Source organism: Schistocerca americana, chromosome 8 (genome assembly GCF_021461395.2).
Source record: "Schistocerca americana isolate TAMUIC-IGC-003095 chromosome 8, iqSchAmer2.1, whole genome shotgun sequence".
Classification (NCBI taxonomy): domain Eukaryota; kingdom Metazoa; phylum Arthropoda; class Insecta; order Orthoptera; family Acrididae; genus Schistocerca; species Schistocerca americana.
This window is the reverse complement of record NC_060126.1, coordinates 411,235,094-411,257,596: the sequence shown is the minus strand read 5'-3', so window position 1 is coordinate 411,257,596 and position 22,503 is coordinate 411,235,094.

The window sequence follows — 22,503 nt, the reverse complement described above, 5'->3', positions numbered from 1 at the left end:
GGCAGCATTCAACCACTTTAACTGTACTTCACCTAATATAATAACGCGTTTTCGGGAGACAGTCAGCTCCTCATCAGATTGTCGACACTCGGCGCACATGATCACAACTCTAAAAAACTAAATATACATTTGCGGCGCTTGTAGAACAAAACAAAATGCGTTGGTCATTAGAGAACAGATTGTGAGCTTACATAGGAGTCGTCCACTTTTGTCCTTGTGAGCCACGCGCCAGCCCGTGCAGATTTCGTCAGTGGTGGACACCTAGAGCGTCCAGCGGACGTTTCTGCTTGTGTCCTGGCGTAGTTGTGAACTGCTGTACCCTTGGTACCACCGCGTATGTGTGGTTACCGACTGAACTGCAGTGGCATTCCTGGTCACCTACTCTACCCTCACTTCCAAATATACTACTTGCACGATACTGTTTACAGTCAACAAGTTCCAACCACTAAATCAACAAAATATCACAATTCATCTGAATTTCACTATAAACGTGTCTACTCCACGCTGAAATGGTCTGAGCACTATGGGACTTAACTTCTGAGGTCATCAGTCCCCTAGAACTTAGAACTACTTAAACCTAACTAACCTAAAGACATTACACACATCCATGCCCGAGGCAGGATTCGAACCTGCGCCCGCAGCGGTCACGCGGTTCCAGACTGTAGCGCCTAGAACAGCTCGGCCCCTGGCTGAAATGCTCATTGAATTGTGCATGTGTACCAGAAATGGAGATGGCACATGTCAAGGATGGAAGAGGCGAACGCTGAAAGGGAAGAAATGAAAGAGAGTAATAAACTGAACTTTGAATATGAATTGAGTGGACAGAAGCCATGGGATAGCTATAGTAATATAAACAGATGCCGTTAATATAGTGGACGCAAAATATAAAAATGCAATTCATTGCCTGAGCTTTTGTTGCTACTCATGTGATTCGTGTGGAAAGGTTTCGGACGTGATTATGGAGGCAAGGCGGGAATTAACAGACTTAGAATGCGGAATGCTAGTTGGAGCTAGACGAATGGACATTTTATTTCGAAATGGTTAGGGGATTTAATATCCGAGATCAACAGTGTCAAGAATGTGCCGAGAATACCGAACTTCAGGGCATAACCTTTCACCACGGAGAGTGCAATCTCAGACGGCCTTCACCTAACGACCGAGAGCAGCGGCGATTGGGTAGAAGTGTTAGTGCTAACATACAAGCAACACTGCGTGGAATAACCGCAGAGATCAATGTGGGACGTACGAAGGACGTATCCCTTAGGACAGTCTGGCGAAATGTGGTGTTAATGGACTGTGGCAGTAAACGACCGACGCGAGTGCCTTTGCTAAAAGCACTACATCGCTCGTAGCGCATCTCTTGGGCTGAACCGATTATTGACTGGAATTGGTTACGTTTCACTACTTGGAAACCATTCACAACCTTTCCAAACAACTATGGAATTCTTATGCATGACAATGCGCCATGTCACCGGGCCACAACTGTTGGCAATTGGTTTGAAGAACACTCTGGACATTTGGAGCGAGTGGTTTGACCACCCAAATCCCCCAAATGGGACACAGTCTAGAAGTCAGTTAGTGCATAAAATTCTGCATCGATAACAGTTCCGGAATTACGGACTTCCAACGACTTGTTGAGTCCATGCCACGTCGACTTGATGCACTAAGCCTGGAAAACGAGGTCCGACATGGTATCATGAGATATTCCATGACTTTTGTCACATTTTTGTTTATTTATTTACAACATGCTCTATTACAGTATTTGCAGTACCCATCCATGTGGTGTGTGTGTGTGTGTGTGTGTGTGTGTGTGTGTGTGTGTGTGTATGGTGCGTAGGTTTATGTGTATGTTTTGCGTATTGTTTGTGGCGCAAGATGGTGATGAGACGTGGCAAAGGGGCAAACCCTGTGTCAACACATAGCCTACTCCTCGCGAATAGCGCCTAGCGGACCGCCGAGCTTAACGTACCCCATCCGACGCACGGATCACTATCAACAGTGCCACATGCCCTCAGTTCGTGAGACACGGCAGAAAGGTTTGCTTTTCAAACCAGTACCTTAGTGCCAAGTGTGGCAGTCAGGAACTATACGCCACTACCTCACCTTCCCTTGGTGGCCAAATTTTGACAGTAAAAAAAAATTCCATCACTAAGATTCGAACAAGAAGACTCCCTGTTTGAGAGCCACCTCACAAGCATGCATTTTCGACCCCGACCACTGAGGCGGGTCGACTTTTGTTACATCATTGTGGTTTTAGAAGGACGGGCATATAAGAGGCTCGTGCATTCCACTCTGGCTATAATGGAGTAATACAAAAGGAAAAGGCGAGGGAGTGGTTCACATTCAAGCAAGCTGATGTTTGGTCAAAGAGAACAGGATCAAGCAGCTAGAAGCTGTCTGCCCAAAGCTCTGTTGCAAGAAAGCTATTCGACTGTCCTTTGTTCCCCAAGACATGGCCATCAGCTAGTAACTGATTACCTTCTGAAGCTATCACTTAAGAGGTGTGTGGATGATTCAGAACAGTGGTGGCGGTGGGGTGATGCTGGTTTGATCTGAAATTATCAGGTACATTGTGTAATGCTTACTGTTACAGGTTCAATCAGGTACGTAGTACACTATGGGATCACATGTTGGGGGCTTTCTCACGGTTCCAAACACGAAAGAAAATTTAGATGGTCGATTAAGTTTTAATGGATTATTCCTGATAACCCAGACTGCTCAGACATCTTGTTGTACATAGTCTTCCATGTGACCCATGTTAGTGGGAGGATGACCCTTTGGACACTTAAAAACTAGATTGGCATCTTTTACATTTTTACGTCTTTGGTGCTGAAGGGAGAAGCTTATTATTAAGAGCTACCCAAATTTTGTTGATGAAATTGTTGGATGATACGGTACAGTTCAAAAATCTCTATCTACAAATAGTTGCTCTAATATCTCAGAACTTAATTTCCAGCACCAACACTTAACTATACTTTACAGTAAATAATATAGTAAAATCCAAATTTCCTCACAAAATACGAAGCGGTTACATAAACAAAATCGAAATTCGTATTTATATACATTGGTTGGTTGGTTGTTTTGGGGAAGGAGACCAGACAGCGTGGTCATCGGTCTCATCGGATTAGGGAAGGACGGGGAAGGAAGTCGGCCGTGCCCTTTCAGAGGAACCATCCCGGCATTTGCCTGGAGTGGTTTAGGGAAATCACGGAAAACCTAAATCAGGATGGCCGGACGCGGGATTGAACCGTCGTCCTCCCGAATGCGAGTTCAGTGTCTAACCACTGCGCCACCTCGCTCGGTATATATACATTGATGTAGCCTTCCAAAGACCTGTAAAACACCTTCTCTGTTTGAATGGATACAAATCCCGTTAAGTAACAGCACATCAGTTTCTGATTCTAAATAAATGCATGTAAAATCGTTTATGTGACTACCACATACAATCCCAAATGTAATTGCCACTATAGTTGGCTTGTTGCGATCTACTAACCTAGTACTGTTCTCAGTGGTGTTAAATAAGATTTACTTCTTAATACAGAACAGAGCACAGTGATAGTGATCAGCAGTGGAGGAGATAAAATGCCTTTCACCACAATCAGAAAACTGAAGGCTTACTTAACTCATAAGATGAAGTTAAGATCAAGCACGCACACAGTATTCCACCTATAAAATGTTAGTTTTAATTGAATATTACATGGATAAGAAAGTGCGCCAGTCGAGCTCAGTGAGCAGGGATGCACACGCTTCATTTATTATGAGTTGAAAGCAAAGGTACAAAAAAATCTAGTGCTGTAGGGAAGATTCAAAGATCCTTATTTGACGGAACAGTAAAACAGTCAGTGTCAGAGTAAGAGTCTAAGAATAAACAGGGCTGGACTCAAAATTAACTGGGCAGTGTCGGACTGCAGTCGCCCACAAATATAAAACCACGCGCACATCGGCAGACTGATGATTGTGTTCCCACCACTTCAGTAGCATGAGGATAGCGTACCACTCAAAAATGTTCAAAAAATCCTGGCTTCTTGCACGAAAAAAATATGAAAGTGTGTACTGTAAAATTAAAAGGTGTTAATACTCCAATCATTAGGTTTCAGTCAAATATTAGGTTGTAATTACCCGAAGATAAGCATACCAAAATACAAGGGCGAATACGCTGAAACGGAAAAGAAACTGGTATAGGCATGCGTAATCAAATACCGAGATATGTAAACAGGCATAATACTGTGCTACGGTCGGCAACGCCTATATAAAACGAGTGAGTGGCACAGTTGTTAGATCGGTTACCGCTGCTACAATGGCAGGTTATCAAGATTTAAGTGAGTTTGAACGAAGTGTTATAGTAGGTGCACGAGCGACGGCATCACCGAGGTAGCGATGAAGTGGGGATTTTCCCATACAATCATTTCACGAATATACCGTGAATATCAGGAATCCGATAAAACATCAAATCTCCGACATCATTGCTGCCGGAAAAAGATCCTGAAAGAACGTGACCAACGACGACTGAAGAGAATCGTCCAGCGTGAAAGGAGTGCAGTGCAACTCTTCCACAAATTGCTGCAGATTTCACTGCTGGGCCGCCAACAAGTGTCAACGTGCGAACCATTCAACGAAACATCATCCGCTGGCCGGTGTGGCCGAGCGGTTCTAGTGCTTTAGTCTGGAACCGCGATACCACTACGGTCGCAGGTTCGAATCCTGCCTCGGGCATGGATGTGTGTGATGTCCTAAGGTTAGTTAGGGTTAAGTAGTTATAAGTTCTAGGGGACTGATGACCTCAGATGTTAAGTCCCATAGTATTTAGAGCCATTTTGAAACATCTTCCATATGGGTTTTTGGACCTGAAGGCCAACTCATCTACCCCTGATAACTGCACAACACAAAGCTTTACGCCTCGCCTGGGCCCTTCAACTCTGACATTGAACAGGTAATGACTGGAAACGTGTTGCCTGGTCAGACAATTCTCCTTCCAAAATGTATCGAGTTAATGGATGAATATGGGTATGGACACAACCTCATGAATCAATGGACCCCGAATGTCGTCAGGGGACTGTTCAAGCTGGTGGAGGTTCAGTAATGATGTGGGGCGTGTGCAGTTGGAGTAATATGGGGCCCCTGATACGTCTAGATACGACTCTGACAGGTCACATGTACGTAAGCATTCATTCATGTCCGTTGTGCATTCCGACGGACTCGGGCAATTCCAGCAGGACAACGCAACACCCCACACGTCCCGAATTGCTACAGAGTGGCTCGAGTAACATCCTTCCGAGTTTAAACACATACGCTGGCCACCGAAGTCCCTAGACATGAACACTATTGAGCATATCTGGGATGCCTTGCAACCTGCTGTTCAGAAGAGATTTCCACCCCTTCGTACTCTTACGGCTCTATGGACAGCCTTGCAAGATTCATGGTGTCAGTTTCCTTCAGCACTACTTCAGACATTAGTCAGATGCATGCGAACATCGTGTTGTCGCACTTCTGCGTGCTCGCGGGGGCCATACACGACATCAAGATTAATTAATAGTATGTCATAAGTAAAATACGAAGAAAATCAATTACTAATGGGGATGTATGGTCACAGACTGGTGTTCTGCGTGTTTCCAATCAGACAAAATGTCAGCTCTCATAGGGAGACCAAACTATGTGGAAAATTGCAGGTTAATATTTCTTCAAGCTTATTTAAAGACTAGATTCACCTCCTTATACTACAGAAGTTCAGACAGAGAGCAGGAAATAGTGCTCCATTAAAGTAGACACTCTTATACCGCCGCATACAAATGTTTCTTTATATCACATGAACACAAAGTTGCTGCCTTCAGTTGCCCTAATTTCGCCTCCGTACCTGAGAGATCAGCTTGGCTGACTGCCAGGCAGAACATCAAGTTAAATTCCCGGTACTGACAGAGATGGCGTTTCCAAGGTCAAGGAATGCGACAGTGACGGGGAGAACTGTGTCATGAAACTCGACAGTGACAGAGAGCGGTGTTCTAACCATATGTCCCATGCATTCTGCATCCAATGACGACATTGTAGAGGATGACTCGGCGGTCAGTCAGGCCGGATTTGGCCGTCGAGGGTCAGAGAGCCAGAGGACGGACCGATACCTCTTCCTAGTTCCGTAAAATAGAAGTTCAAATGTAGCAATAGCTAAGTACCGCTGAATCACCCATAATTCTCACCCAAAACAGTATTCTTATACACTCAACGACAAAGTGCATAGTCCTATTACATCAGATGTGTACGAAAGGTTTCTTGTTGGCCACATTCTGTACGGTTAAGATACTCGGAGTTTCACATGGCAGAATGACAATGCTAATGTACAATGAGATGGCACAGGTTACGGGATACCTCCTAATATTGTGTCAGACATCCTTTTTCCAGTCGTGGTGCAGCAACTCTATGTGGTATGGAATCAGCGTGCCACTGGAAGTTATAACGTTTCCATAAGTAGGAAAATATGAAAACAAAATTTTCTTTGACTGAAGTTTAATTATGTATTTCGGATATGGAAGGGCGGAAATGGTACATAGGTTAGTTAGACACAGAAGTGCTAAAATTTGAAAAAATTCCTCAAATGATTATTTTCATTGAAAGTCAGAATGAAAACTCTTTATAATTTCTATCCAGTTATTCCTGCCTGGGTATAAAACATATCGTTATCAGTATGTCAATAAATGACAACACGCGGGAAATTTCAACTGCCGTGCTGAATGAACATTGGATTAGGAAAGATCTGATTGTTATCTGTTCCGTAAAAAGTAAATTTACTTTTAAAATAAGATTTATACTTTAAGAAAATTCGATCTGTGGCTTTTGGCGTTAATCGACTGTTATAGTAAACGTAATGCTACCAAATTCTGATGAAGTACAAAGAGATTCTTGGTAATATTTATCAACAGGATACAGTGTCAAACTCTTTGAAATAAAACAAGCTATTATGTGAAATAATTATTATTCAACCAATGAAATTACACTAGTGGATGAAAACAAATGCTTACATGCTTGATTCAAGATACTGAAGGGGAGAGAACAATACTCGGTAATAGCTTTTTATTGTACATCGAAGATGTTAGAGTGTTCAATGGTACTAGATAAATCACATTATACACCATGTAAATATTTTTGTATACGCAATCACATTATTGTCCTTCCTTCAATTTTCATAGAATTACAAATCATATTTCTGAAAATGATAGAAGTATTAATTATCACTGACCAATGCAATATTCATGAACCATGATTTTGTAGCGAAATTTCCAAATGCATATGGAGGCGTTACGTCCCCTACAGAAATACTGAGCCATGCTGCCCCCCTATAGTCGACCTTAAGGGGGGGTAGAACATCAAACGGGCCGACTTGGAGCAGGAGAGGCACCACAGGACATTTTATTTTCTACTGTCTATACTTTTACAAATAAATTCATAAAACTTTATCAGCATGACCAGGACGGATTCAGAATTCACACTCATAGCAGTGGAAGTGCAAAAACGTAACAAAATAAATTTTTTTAGATATAAAATTTCATCATTTTTTCACTTACTGTTGGCTGCATTTGTTGCTATAGGTACATTTTCCCCGCATTTTGTGCACGAACAGACCTCTCGGTTATGTCCCTCAGATGTTCTATGGGTTTCCTGTAGGGAGATCTGGGTAGCCAAATCATTCGTTCGAACTATCCGGAATTTTCTTCAAACTAATCGCGAACAACTGCCGGCTGCAGACATGGCGCATTGTCATCTACAAAAGTTCCATCGCTGTTTGAGAGCATGAAGTCCATGAATGGCTGCAAATGGTCCCCAAGTAGCCGAACATAACTATTTTCAGACAATGATCAGTTGGAGCAGAAGGCACAATCCATTCCTTGCAAACACAGCCCAGGGCCACCACTATCTTTCAGCCGGCCGGAGTGGCCGATCGGTTCTAGGCACTTCAGTCTGGAACCGATCAACAGCAAGGGTTGCAGGTCCGAATCCTGCCTCGGGCATGGATGTGTGTGATGTCATTAGGTTAGTTAGTGTAAGTAGGCTGTTTATGTTTTCTCTATGTAAGTAGGCTGTTTATGTTTTCTCTATGTAAGTAGGCTGTTTATGTTTTCTTATTGGCAACGTTACGTAGCGCTCAATATGAAAATCACTGGCTGTGCTCTGTGCAGTCTGTGGCTGCTTTGCATTGTTGTAATACTCGCCATTGTAGTCTTAGGCAGCTGGCTGTGAACAGCGCGTAGCGTTGCGCAGTTGGAGGTGAGCCGCCAGCAGTGGTGGATGTGGGGAGAGAGATGGCGGAGTTTTGAAATTTGTCATGAACTGCTATATTTATATATGATGATATCAAGGTAAATACATTGTTTGTTCTCTATTAATATCTTTCATTTGCTAACTATCCCTATCAGTAGTTAGCTGGCAGTAGTGGCGCTCGCTGTATTGCAGTAGCTTGAGCAGCGAAGATTTTTGTGATGTAAGTGATTTGTGAAAGGTATAGTTTAATGTTAGTCAGGGCCATTCTTTTGTAGGGAATTTTGAAAGTCAGATTGCGTTGCGCTAAAAATATTGTGTCAGTTTAAGCACAGTCATGTATAATTCTTCAAAGGGGACGTTTCATATGTCGACCCTTAGCCTAGGATACCTCACTGGAATCTTCTGATTTTTTCTTGTAGTTTGTGTATTTAGTGTAGCTTTTGTTTATTGCTAGCGCGTAATTGTAGAGAGAATCTCCTTTGTAGTTGTAGCCTTTCATTGTTGTACAGTAAAACAGTTGTGGCATGCATGTAGATTTGCACCAAGTATTTCGCAGCTGCAATTAACTAGATATTATTTTCAGTGTTATGTTAATGTGTTCTCTTATTTTTGCTCTTCAAATTGTGCTTTTCTGTGTTGTCGTGTGAAATATTGTGACAATAATGGCGTGTGAAAAACGTAATACTAGGCTCCAAAGTAAACTGAGAAATGACAGTGAAAATGAAAGCAGTGTGTTAGCGCCAGCGAGTAATGAATTAACTGATGTTCAAAGTAGTAATTTGGTAATTGTGCATAGGGAAATGGAGCGGGCTGCAAACAATGGTGTAGACAGTGAAACAGGTAGTGAACAAGGAAGCATTATCGATCGATCGGTCGGCAACAGCTCGCCTCAGGAATCCGAAATGACAGGACACAATTTCGCAAATACTGTAGATTCAGGTTTTGGGTTATTATCGTTTTCTCAAATAAGTCAAGACGCATTTTCTGCTTGTCAAAATGTGAATGTTTCCGGTGTAAATTCACTGCCGAAAAGCACTGAGGAACATGTTTCAGACACCAATGCATTGTTATTACAATTAATACAACAAATGGGACAAACACAGCAAAAGCTTCAAAAGGTAGACACAGTGGAACAACACCAGAGACAAACACAGCAACAGTTAGACACAATGGAACAACACCAGAGACAAACACAGCAACAGTTAGACACAATGGAACAAAATCTTCAAAAGTTAGACACCACACTTGAACAAACACGTGAAGATTTAACTACTGAGTTACATAACATTGAATCGAAATGTCAAAAAGTCTGTAATGACGTAAAAACACAAATTTGTGAGCATTGTCAACCTATTTTTTCGCGGCATGAAAATGCATTACAGAATCACGAAGCAGCCATAAAAGAACTGCAAACCATTGTTCATGAAAATCATGAGACCTTGCAAGCTAAAATTGACTCAGTTGCATCTACCGATTCGGTTACGCAACTTGCAAGAACTCAGGAAAACTTAAAGGACACAGTAGATACCCTGAAAATTGGTTCAGAAAGACACATGGAGGATATAAGTACACTATCGGAGAAAGTAGCCGAACTTTCGGATCGGGTCAATAACTTATCTACAAAGGTAGATGATGATCTGAATGACACAAGACCCGTAGCCTTGACTGACACAGAAGAGTATGAACAAATAAGAAAATTCAAACAAAATCAAAATCAAATTAATACACAGTACAAAAGAGAAATCCGGGAAGTACAAGATCAGTTGACGCAGGTAATACAAGAATTACGTATTTCAGAGGACACTCGCGCTCCAATACGGGAAGAGGGACATAGAAATACGGAACAACCACAAAATAATAACACAGGACACTTCGGAAATTATGAAAGAAATTGGCAAGGCGCATTGGATTTTGAGATGGAACCGCCGAAACGAAGTAACAATGACCGACAAGCGACTCGCCGACATGACGATTTTGACTATAAGCTGTTCATTACTACACGTAAATTCAAAACATTTAAGAATTCTGGCAACGACATTCATCCACAAGCATGGCTCCATCAATTCTCTCATTGTTTTCCTCCCAACTGGTCGTTAGAACACAGATTAGAATTTATGTGTGGCTACTTGGAGAATGAACCAGCTGTAAGAATGCGATCGGTAATTCACGATTGCCACAGTGAAGGAGAGTTTTACCATGCCTTCCTCTCAGCATATTGGTCTCAAGCCACACAAGACCGAGTAAAACATGGCATCATAATGATGAAACATTTCGAACAATCTGAATTTTCCAGTCTTGTGAAATATTTTGGAGACATGTTGCATAAGAATCAGTACCTTTCAAACCCATACAGCCCCTCAGAACTCATCCGCATTTGCTTACTCAAACTGCCTGAACATTTACGACATATTATTTTGGCAGGGCGTTGCAAAGACGACATTGAAGCTTTTCAAGGACTCTTACAAGAATTAGAAATTGACACAGACAGTCGCGGGATGCGAAAACAGGAAAACAATCACTACAGGTCACATCCGTCACAATTCCGTGACGACAGAAGTAATAACAGGACACGACAAGGCTATTCTCACAACACAAATCGTGACCAAAACAGACACCACCCTTATGACAACCGCTGGCAGAATAATAGTTACAGAGAAAGATCGCATTTCCGTAGAAATGAATATGACAGAGATAACCATAGAAATAGACAATATGGTAACCAGAACTATTATAGTCAAGGGAGGCAGAATAATTTCAGACGCAACAGTTCAGCAAGCAGTTACGATTCAGGGAGAAATTTTCCACCACGTGGCCGACAAGAAAGAAACTGTGTAAACTACCGACAAAACGACAGACCTGAATTCCATCAGAACTGGCGAGCTTCAAACAGGGCAGGGCCTTCCCGTCAAAGTGAATTTGTAGAAGCTAGGTCTCCTAATCCCAATAACGATGCGCGCCAACAAAGGAACAGACAATGACTCGCACCGCAGGCAGCCGCGTGCGCCGGCTGGCTCAGAGAAAAACAACATAGGCGCTTACCTTGAGAAAAAAATTCCAATATTCTTTACCGACGAATACCATGTGACAATTGCATTCAAGTTCAAACTCTGAGTACTAGGAAGAGTAAAGGTTTACACCACATTTCACATGTAAAACCGTTTATTGAAAGATAATCTGCTTTTTAACTTAGTCTTTGTCATAAAATTTTTCGCTTCACATTACTAATATGCTTTGTCAGACTTAGAATCTGTTAACATACAACAATGTTTGAAGTTAAATATCCAATCAAGAATCAAGAGAACTTATTTAAACAGAAATGACGAATGCATTGTTATAGTGAACAGACGTCACAGTGTTATTGTATGTGTACATTCTTGCTTGTTAGTTGCACGATTATGGAACGACTATAAGGCTTACATATTTAGAACATTTACCAGTACTGCTAATGAGATTTTAATGCAACATTTTGGTTTACTTGAAAATATATTCTGGATTTAAAGTACTTTCTGTGAGATACCAGATGACCCAGTGGTTAGTTTATGTGACAGCTACACGATTTTATCACGACGCTACTAATGAGTGACAATATACAATGTTGCTTTTGCGGTGTTTCTGTTTTATATCTGCACAGTTTTTCTGTTTTATTCTGGAAAGTAAAACATGTTTTAGTAGTAACTTTTGTAGTATAGCTACAATGGGACAGGGTTTTCCGTAGCACAACAATACGTTACAGCACAGTACGTTCTTCACCTCAACAATAAGCGTAATAACTAAGATATCTATACGCAAAGCATTTCACTTTTGTTTATCATGTGGTAAGTACATTGACTTCTGCAGAACTTAGCTTTTGGAGGACGATAACTACGACACTTCCACAGAGATTATGTTGCGACAAGATGCACAGTTTAGCGCTACAGGACACGTATTTGAGTGATTAATTTTGTACTTAAAACATTTATTTTTAAAGATTTTTTAATTACAAAGAAAGTTTTCTGTGATACATTTCATTCCATTGCTGTAATTTGTAACACCTGGGAGTATAATTACATTTATCCTCAGGGGGGTACACGCTCACTTTATGTACCATGTGTTTGGCAAGCACAAGGAGCCCTAGCTAATACGGTATTTGCTTATACAACTTTACACTTCGGTACCATATTTCTCTAACACACAATTACACAGCTACCTGATTATTTGACAGAGAAACAAACATTTTTGTTTACTACGTCAGTGACAGATGTTTACGCAATTACAGAGTTGGATAACTTCACACTTATGAAATTGTATTTTGTCTGTACTTTGTAAACTGTTCATTTTTTTTTTTTTGGAACCATTGTGATACTATGAGAGCTTTGAATGATGTATTTGGTATGGATTCATGATTTTTAAAGTACGTTTGAGGCAGATGACACTTTTGGCATGAGCAGAGAATTTTTTCAATTATTGGAGGAAGCTACGACGATTTTGAGATTTGACTGAGGTGTTATGATGTTATTATTACGACGACGATGTGTATTATGCTGCTGAGGTATGTTTATGATTAATAGGCTGATGCTATATGAGTTATTTGATTAAGCCACGTAGCTGTTATGATGAAATATTGAAGAAGTATCGACGAATATGGTAAGGAACAATGAGTAGTGTTTAGGGACTCTGGTTTGTGAAAAAGGTTGTTGGAAACCAAGATTCGTACTTTAAGAGTTTTGAAATGTGCGTAAATGCGTGACTGTATCACAATGCTGACGAATATTTTATTTGGACACTTATATTTATAGGATTTTCTTTCTACAGATTTGCAACGCTAATTCTTGACCTGTGAAATATTTTTATATGAGACTGTCACTGTAGCGGAAACTGGTGTCGTAAATATTTCCGTAAGAAAGTTAAGTGACCACCTGCACGTAATGCATCGTGGGCACGCAGCTGTGTCAAACACCTGGAGAACAAGCCATTAGGGTGTGCCTTTCCAGCACAGGTAGAAAAAAAAAAGAAAAGAGGCAGGCATTTATCTCGCCATTGACATTCCTTTAGAGAAAATATTGCAAATGCGACACCCTCATTACTTCCATTAACCTTGCTATTGACATTCCCTTGTAGAAAGCATCGCAAATATTACACACTCATTACCTGAAAACATATGATTACTCATACTTTGTGCTAATTACTGAAATGCTTATGAATTGATGGGAAATATTCGTACATCTGCACACCTGATTATGACAAGTGTCTTTCTATGAGAGTTGAGAGCTACTGACTTACGAAATGCCAAATGACTATTGAATGATATTTTTATGCTTTGCTTTTCATAGTTGCTTATTTCATTTGATATCTGGTTTCCAGCTGTGTTGCAGCATTGCTTTTATAAAATGAAATGCAATTGCTAATGTGAACACTTTCTGTCAACAGATGTATTAAATAATTATTTTATGATCCACATTCTTTAAAAAAGGAGCACTTGGAAAGGAAAGAACAATAAGAAGGGACTAGTAACAGTAACTGCATACATAATATTCTTTTCCAGTACATGGTAATATTTCTTTTACAATAAGTTGTAGTGGTGCACCACTTTAATTACTTAGACATTAAGATGTGATTATACATTTCCCTTATCTGCATTGTTATCTTTACTGTAATATTTTTTTTGCTTGAGCTATGTCATCTTTAGATATAAGCTGCTGTTTGCCAGGCATAGTGCTACTGAACTTTAATTTGTGTTACTCTGCTAAGCCAGATTTATTTTTTTGTTTGCTGCACATTGCCTCATATTAGTTGTAATGTTGAATTGCTTGGTAATTTAGATTTACTGTAGCTTGCTTTGCGATTTTCCATTTTTTTTTCATTGCTGTTTATATTAATTGTTTTATGTGCTGTTGCATTGCCTCGTCCCTTAGTTTAGCATCTGAGCTCAGTAGATTTAAGTTAGCTTAAGAGGGGGTAGACTATATAAGAAACTAACTATGATGAACTGGAAGAAGTGCATTGAGAATCTATAGGAAAATGGTTTGGCCAAATAAATGAAGTAGTGTATAGTGGAGAAAAACTATTTTTGAAAGAGGATATGAACAGAATACAGAAAGCAGGCTTAGATAGGACTTTTTGGGAATAATGATGAACAAAGGGAGATCTCCATGCAAAATACTGCAGTAAAACAAACCCTGTCCTTTCCCTTTTGTGTTAGCCCACTATATGTTTGTGTACCCTTGTGTATTTGTTTCCTTCCTGTCTCTGTGTAGTTTCATAGAATTTTTTCTTCTTTTAATATTAAGCTACATTCACTATGATGAGGAATACTGTTATCCTCGAATATAATTGGCATTAATAATATGTTATTTACCTTATAAATATGCTTACACATTATTTATTCTGTTTTGTTTTAATGCTCATGTGTGAAGTTGATGTTTCGAAAGTGATTCTGATCTTTTATTTTTGTACTCATGTCATAATTCCTGTAACACTGATGTATCTGTTTATTTCTATTCTTTTGTAATGCCTGTACTACAAATGTTATCTGTATTATTATGTTCTTTAATGATGTATTTTGTACGTTTGTTATTGTATTTTTATGTTACCAAATTGTAATTGTTACCAGTTATTCAAATTAAGTAACATTTCACTGCACACATTTCTGTTGGTCATAGTACATGGACAATATGTGAGAAGTAGGGACTGATAGTGTTTGCACGTGTGTTAATGATTCAGCAAGGGACTGGATAACAGCATTGCTGGATCTAAGGACAATTCCAGAAACTTTGTGAGTGCACAAGTGGTGGTTTATGGACTTGCTATATTGTCCGTAAGACTCTTCGATGGTGATTGTGCACCTGCACATTTGCAACAGATGGCTGCTGGCCGTCTCTACCAGGACTACAGTAGGTCTGCATCTTTGATGGCCCACCAATTGCTACAAGGACTGCAGTGGGTCTGCACCTCTGGTGGCCCACCAGTACCGTAATTTCTACCAGGACTACAGTGGGTCTGCTCTGTGATGACCTAACTACCAATATTCTTCCAAACTACGACTGACTCTGCTGTGGGTTTGCTCTGTTTTGGCCCATTATCTGTCATCATGTCAAGAGTCAGCACTGTCTTTCCGTTGGAAGGACAACGCTACTTCTTCAAGACTGCATGGAAATCCACTACTTCCGTGTGCATTTTCTTTTACTGCTCAGACTTTGAGAAAAACTCTGCATTTTTACTGTGATGAACAATCTGGACTGTCTTTATGGACTCATGGCTTCGTGGGGTTTGCGTCACGCTCGAACCCAACTATCAGCTTTTACCAACTGTAAACGGGACTGATCTCAGAAGGCCACGGTTTTCCTGTCGTCCAGCGGCCAAACGATGTGGTCTCGAGCCCAGGAGAGTCGCTGCAGGCGACGTTTTGCTGTTATCAAAGATACATTAACACCAAATTTCGCCACGTTGTCGTAATGGATGCCTCCGTCGTACGTCCCACAATGATTTCTGCCGTTATCTCACATAGTGTTGTTTATCTGTTGGCACTGACAACCCTGCGCAGACGCCGCTGTGCTCGGTCGTTAAGTGGAGGCCTTCTGCCATTGCGTTGCCCGTTGTGAGAGGTAACGTCCGAAATCTGGCATTCTCGGCACACTCTTGACACTGTGGTTCTCGGAGTATTGAATTCCCTGACGTACTTGACTAATCGGATGTCTCATGCGTCTGGCTTCAACTAACATTCCACTTTCAAAGTCTGTTAATTGCCGTTGTGCGATCATAATCATCTTTTCACATGAATCATTGGGGTACCAACGACAGCTCCGCATTGCACTGCCCTTTCACAGGTTGTGTTCGTGATACCACCGCCATCTGTGTATATGCCTGTGACTATCTCATGACTTTTGTCAACTGAGTGTATATCCACGTCTTACTAAGTGCAGAGTTTACTTAATAGACACTATTCTAACACAGTGTGATATATTTAGGTTCGTGTCACATGATTCTGCATCATTAACAGTTATATTGATCCTTTCAGAACAGTTAAAACATTTATTATAGCTCCTATTGCATTGAGGTACGAGACATGTGGTTTGAGGTATGAGGCAGTGGGGCACTCAGCTGGCACAGTTATCCCTGGTGTGCTTTAAATTTCACAGTTGTGAACCATGTGTAGACGGTGGAGAAGGCAGGGTTTATAACATCAGTGGCTGCAGCGATGGGGGCTGTGTACATGGCGTCGATGGTGTAGCGGAGCATCTTGGTGTGTCGGTGTTTTAACATATGCGACAGTTGTATACACATGTTCACCGTGCGCTCCGCCACATGTGGGAAGTGTTCATAGGTGGCAGAGGCTGGCGTTTTGTGCCGGTAATTCGCTACATAACCATTCCCATTACCTCGCTGCTCCTACTGACGGTAATAGGGGAAAAGATACCAACATAAAAAAAGCCGTCCTAATACTTGTGCGCGACACTTCCATAATATTTCCAGAGAGGGATTCGCCTCTATTTCTTCACATTAGTTCATCTTCAGCACTGACCATCCTCACTTTATTTCCCTGTATACTTCATAAATTGTATATACAGTGTGAACATTAAAAAAAACCGACAAACTGCAGGAACGGATTCCTGACTGAGAATGGAGGCTCTGAGCACTATGCGACTCCTGAGGTCATTAGTCGCCTAGAACTTAGAACTAATTAAACCTAACTAAATTAAGGACATCACACACATCAATGCCCGACGCAGGATTCGAACCTGCGACCACAGCGGTCACTCGGCTCCAGACTGTAGCGCCTAGAACCGCACGCCCACTCCGGCCGGCGAGAATGGAGGAAAAAAGATCATATGAATATGTGTTTGGAAAAGCATCGTTGCACGGTAAACAGCACTGACGAATTAAAGTTCCTCTGACCACGTGCCGTGAGTTGTTTGCATACTGCAGACTGTGTGATTGACGTGGCGTACTGTAGACAGCAGAAAGGTCGGTATTAGGGAACAAGCCGAGATGATATTTGTGTACAACCAAGCAGAGGTCGAGAGGCAACGAGTCTATACAAAAATAGTACCCTCGCAGATACCAACCACATAACATAACATTTGAAGCCTTTTTGTGCCTTTGTAAGATCATGGATCCTTTCAGAACTGGGCGTACACCAGATTTGGAGGACGGGGTTCCACAGGATATTGAGATGAACCTTAGTACGAGCTCCAGGCAAGTGGCCCGCCAACATGGTGAAAACCAAAGTACGATTATGTCTATCGGGGATGACAACCGGTACTACCCCTATCATCTGCAGTCCTATGGAGGCCACTTCGAACATATCTTATGAGTGGATAGTATATACTGTGTTCTGGTACGATTTGTTGTCGTTGCACGCACACCGGCCATTTCCAGGCACTTGTCCATGGGACATTTTTTCCTCCATTTCCAGTCAGAAATTCGCCCCTGCTCCCCCCCCTCCCTCTCTCTCTCTCTCCCCTCTCTCACTCCGTTCGCCGCACGGGATTAGCCGAGCGGTCTAAGGCGCTTTAGTCATGGACTGTGAGGCTGGTCCCGGCGGAGGTTCGAGTCCTCCCTCGGGCAGGGGTGTATGTGTTTTTCCTTAGGATAATTTAGGTTACGTAGTACGTAAGCTTCATGACCTTAGCAGTTAAGTCCCATATCATTTCATACAAATTTTCTCACCATTCGGAATAAAAGTATTTCTCATTCTCATATCACGTAAAAATGACATGTTACAAACAAGGCGATGGAAGAGCGAAAAGTAAATCCTTTTGTTCCACACTCCGGCATGTCACAGATCGTCCTAGCTAATACTAATAGTCTTCTTATGACTGTACAATGCCCTGTTGGCCTATAGACGTCTACTCCTTCTAGTAAGCTGATAGACTCTGCTAGGATCGTCAGAAACTATGATACGGAGCACATCTTTCAAAGCCTAGACGTCTGTGTCTAGCCTTGAAATAATAAGTCACTCCCAACAAGGTTCTCTGTTCGAATCATTCCTTCTACACCAATGGTCTCAGTTTCTATCTAGAAATTGACGATCTGTTCTTCGTGGTGATCCGCATTAATAAAGAATTACTTGAAAGAATGTTGATAGTTCATTTATTTTACACAGTCACGGTTTCGGGTTTGTAGCCATTCTCAAGAGCATGTTGAAATTTTAAAATATGTCCGACCAGTCTGTGACATACCAGCGTCGATTAAAACATATTTATTGTCTCATACCTCAGTTGCATTACAGGACACGAGTGCATATGGAATATACATAATATGGCTGGCAGTGTGCACAATGTCAGCCATATTATGTGTCTTGGATATGTACTCGTATCGTGTAATGCAACTGGTGTACAAGTTCAGACACATATTTTTTTGGGCGATGACATCTCACAGGCACGTCAGGTATATTTTGACATTTCAACATGCACTTGCGAATGGCTACGAAGCCGAAATCATGACTGTGTAAACTAAATGAATAATTAACATTTAAATGACGGAAATTTCTTGCTAGACGCGTTTTTGAACAGAAAATCGTTTTGCACTGTCCATAAAGTTCTCAGTTTGTGGAGCAAAGTGCCTGCAAGGCAGAATTCTAATTCATTCGGTGCCACGAAACGGCATAGACAAAGGGATAGGATGGATTATGGCGCTAAAGTGAAACTGAAAAAAAGTGCCTATAACTTTAGGCGAGTCACATCCAGGAGATGGCTGTCTGGCCACAAACAGATACGATCGACATAGCAAACGTTCTGTCATAAGGTTTTCACTTTCTCAATGCGTTTTTCAGAGAAAGAGCTGATGAAATTTATTGCAGGGAAACTGGTCTTCAGATTAGGGTGTGACAAAAGAGGGAGAGTGTGTTATCACTTGCAGCCCCATCGGAGGTGGTTTGCATAAATCAAACAACTTTGTGAACTGGCAGCGGCTTCCGTCTTGCTTGGAAAGGTTCCGTTAATTCCTGATTTCTTAATATTAGAGTTGCTAATTGCTCTCATAAGGCCTTAATGAAGTCCTCGCTCCCACATTCTGCTCCAGTCTCTACCTGGAAGTGTACTGAGGGTATTTCGTGCACTCAAAGCCAATAGTTCATTATTTAAAATGAACGACGGGTCTTCAATTGGTAACGCAACACTTAATTTCCTCGGCAAGTTTCTGTTGAAAATATGCAGGATTTATCATGGAACATCGTGGAATGATCTCAGTTCAGCCTCTATACAGGTTAATGACTGGAAAGTTGCACAGGACACACCAATATTCAAGAAAGATAGTAGGAGTAATCCACTAAATTACAGTCGCCTATCATTAATGTCGATATGCAGAAGGATTTTGAAACATATGTTGTGTTTGAGCATTATGAATTACCTCGAAGAAAACGGTCTACTGACACACAGTGAACTCGCATTTAAAAACATCGTTCTTGTGAAACACAACTAGCTCTTACTGGCATGAAGTGTTGAGTGCTATTGACAAGAGATTCAAATTGCTTCCATAATTCTGGATTTCGGGAAGGCTTTTGACATTGTACCACACAAGCGGCTTGTAGTGATATTTCGTGCTTATGGAATATCGTCTAGTTATGTGACTCGATTCGTGATTTCCTGTCAAAGGTGTCACAGATCGTAGTAAGTGACGGAAAGTCATCGAGTAAGACATAAGTGGTTTCTGGCGTTCTCCAAGATTGTGTTAGAGCCCTTTTTCAGATTCTTATGTATATAATCGATTTTGAAGGCAATCTGAGCAGCCATCTTAGGTTGTTTACAAATGACGGGGTCGTTTATCAACTTGTAAATTCATAAGAAGATCAAAACAAATTGCAAAAACATTTTAGAAAAGAGATCTGTATGGAGCGAAAATTGGCAATTCACCCTAAATAACGAAAAGTGTGAGGTCATTCACATGATTTCTAAAAGGAATCCGTTAAACTTCGGTTGCACGATATATCAGTGAAATCTAAAAGCCGTAAATTCACCTAATTTCTAGGAATTACAATTACGAACAAATTAAATTGGAAGGAACACACACAACATTTTGTGGGGTAGGCGAACCAAAGACTGCGTTTTATCAGCAGGACACTTAGAAAATGTAACAGATCTACTAAGGAGACTACCTACACTACGCCTGTCCGTCGTCTTTCAGAATACTTCTGCTCGGTGTGGGATCCGTACCAGATAGGATTGACGGAGTACATCGACGAAGTTCAAAGAAGGCCAGCACGTTTTGTATTATCGCGAAATAGTGGAGAGAGTTTCACTGAAATTTAACAGGATTTGGATGGACATCATTAGAACAAATGCGTTTTACGTTGCGGAAATTCCAGTCACCAACTTCCTCCTCGAATGCGAAAATACACTCCTGGAAATGGAAAAAAGAACACATTGACATCGGTGTGTCAGACCCACCATACTTGCTCCGGACACTGCGAGTGGGATGTACAAGCAATGATCACACGCACGGCACAGCGGACACACCAGGAACCGCGGTGTTGGCCGTCGAATGGCGCTAGCTGCGCAGCATATGTGCACCACCGCCGTCAGTGTCAGCCAGTTTGCCGTGGCGTACGGAGCTCCATCGCAGTCTTTAACACTGGTAGCATGCCGCGACAGCGTGGACGTGAACCGTATGTGCAGTTGACGGACTTTGAGCGAGGGCGTATAGTGGGCATGCGGGAGGCCGGGTGGACGTACCGCCAAATTGCTCAACACGTGGGGCGTGAGGTCTCCACAGTACATCGATGTTGTCGCCAGTGGTCGGCGGAAGGTGCACGTGCCCGTCGACCTGGGACCGGACCGCAGCGACGCACGGATGCACGCCAAGGCCGTAGGATCCTACGCAGTGCCGTAGGGGACCGCACCGCCACTTCCCAGCAAATTAGGGACACTGTTATTCCTGGGGTATCGGCGAGGACCATTCGCAACCGTCTCCATGAAGCTGGGCTACGGTCCCGCACACCGTTAGGCCGTCTTCCGCTCACGCCCCAACATCGTGCAGCCCACCTCCAGTGGTGTCGCGACAGGCGTGAATGGAGGGACGAATGGAGACGTGTCGTCTTCAGCGATGAGAGTCGCTTCTGCCTTGGTGCCAATGATGGTCGTATGCGTGTTTGGCGCCGTGCAGGTGAGCGCCACGACCAGGACTGCATACGACCGAGGCACACAGGGCCAACACCCGGCATCATGGTGTGGGGAGCGATCTCCTACACTGGCCGTACACCACTGGTGATCGTCGAGGGGACACTGAATAGTGCACGGTACATCCAAACCGTCATCGAACCCATCGTTCTACCATTCCTAGACCGGCAAGGGAACTTGCTGTTCCAACAGGACACTGCACGTCCGCATGTATCCCGTGCCACCCAACGTGCTCTAGAAGGTGTAAGTCAACTACCCTGGCTAGCAAGATCTCCGGATCTGTTCCCCATTGAGCATATTTGGGACTGGATGAAGCGTCGTCTCACGCGGTCTGCACGTCCAGCACGAACGCTGGTCCAACTGAGGTGCCAGGTGGAAATGGCATGGCAAGCCGTTCCACAGGACTACATCCAGCATCTCTACGATCGTCTCCATGGGAGAATAGCAGCCTGCATTGCTGCGAAAGGTGGATATACACTGTACTAGTGCCGACATTGTGCATACTCTGTTGCCTGTGTCTATGTGCCTGTGGTTCTGTCAGTGTGATCATGTGATGTATCTGACCCCAGGAATGTGTCAATAAAGTTTCCCCTTCCTGGGACAATGAATTCACGGTGTTCGTATTTCAATTTCCAGGAGTGTATTTTGTTGACGCCGACCTACATTGGGAGAAACGATCATCATGATCAAAAAAAGGAAATCAGAATTCGTACCTAAAGATATAGATGTACGTTCGTACGCACGGTATACGAGATTGGAATAATAGAGAATTAATTGTGCAGGTGGTTCGATGAACCCTCTGCCGGACCCTTAAATGTGATTTGCAGAGTATCCATGTAGATGCAGACGAAGTTTGTATAGCTGAACGCACTATACATAGCCTCTGTGTTCCGAGTAGGAAGCTGTCCTTGAGTTTCTTTTGGCGGCAGACCAGAGAATCACAAATATTCTTGGGAGCTTGCAGAATGTCTACGGGGACAGGGCAGTGAAACAAATCACGATGACTCATCGGACGAGGCGTCTGTCTTCAACGCAACGGAAAGTTATGGTTTACAGAGAATACCCTACGGCATCTGCCCCATACTTAGCTTGCATTTATCGCGAATTCCTCGCCTAGCCGAAGATCCCAAAAGACAGGTGACTAGAATGTATGAAAAGGGTAGAAGAA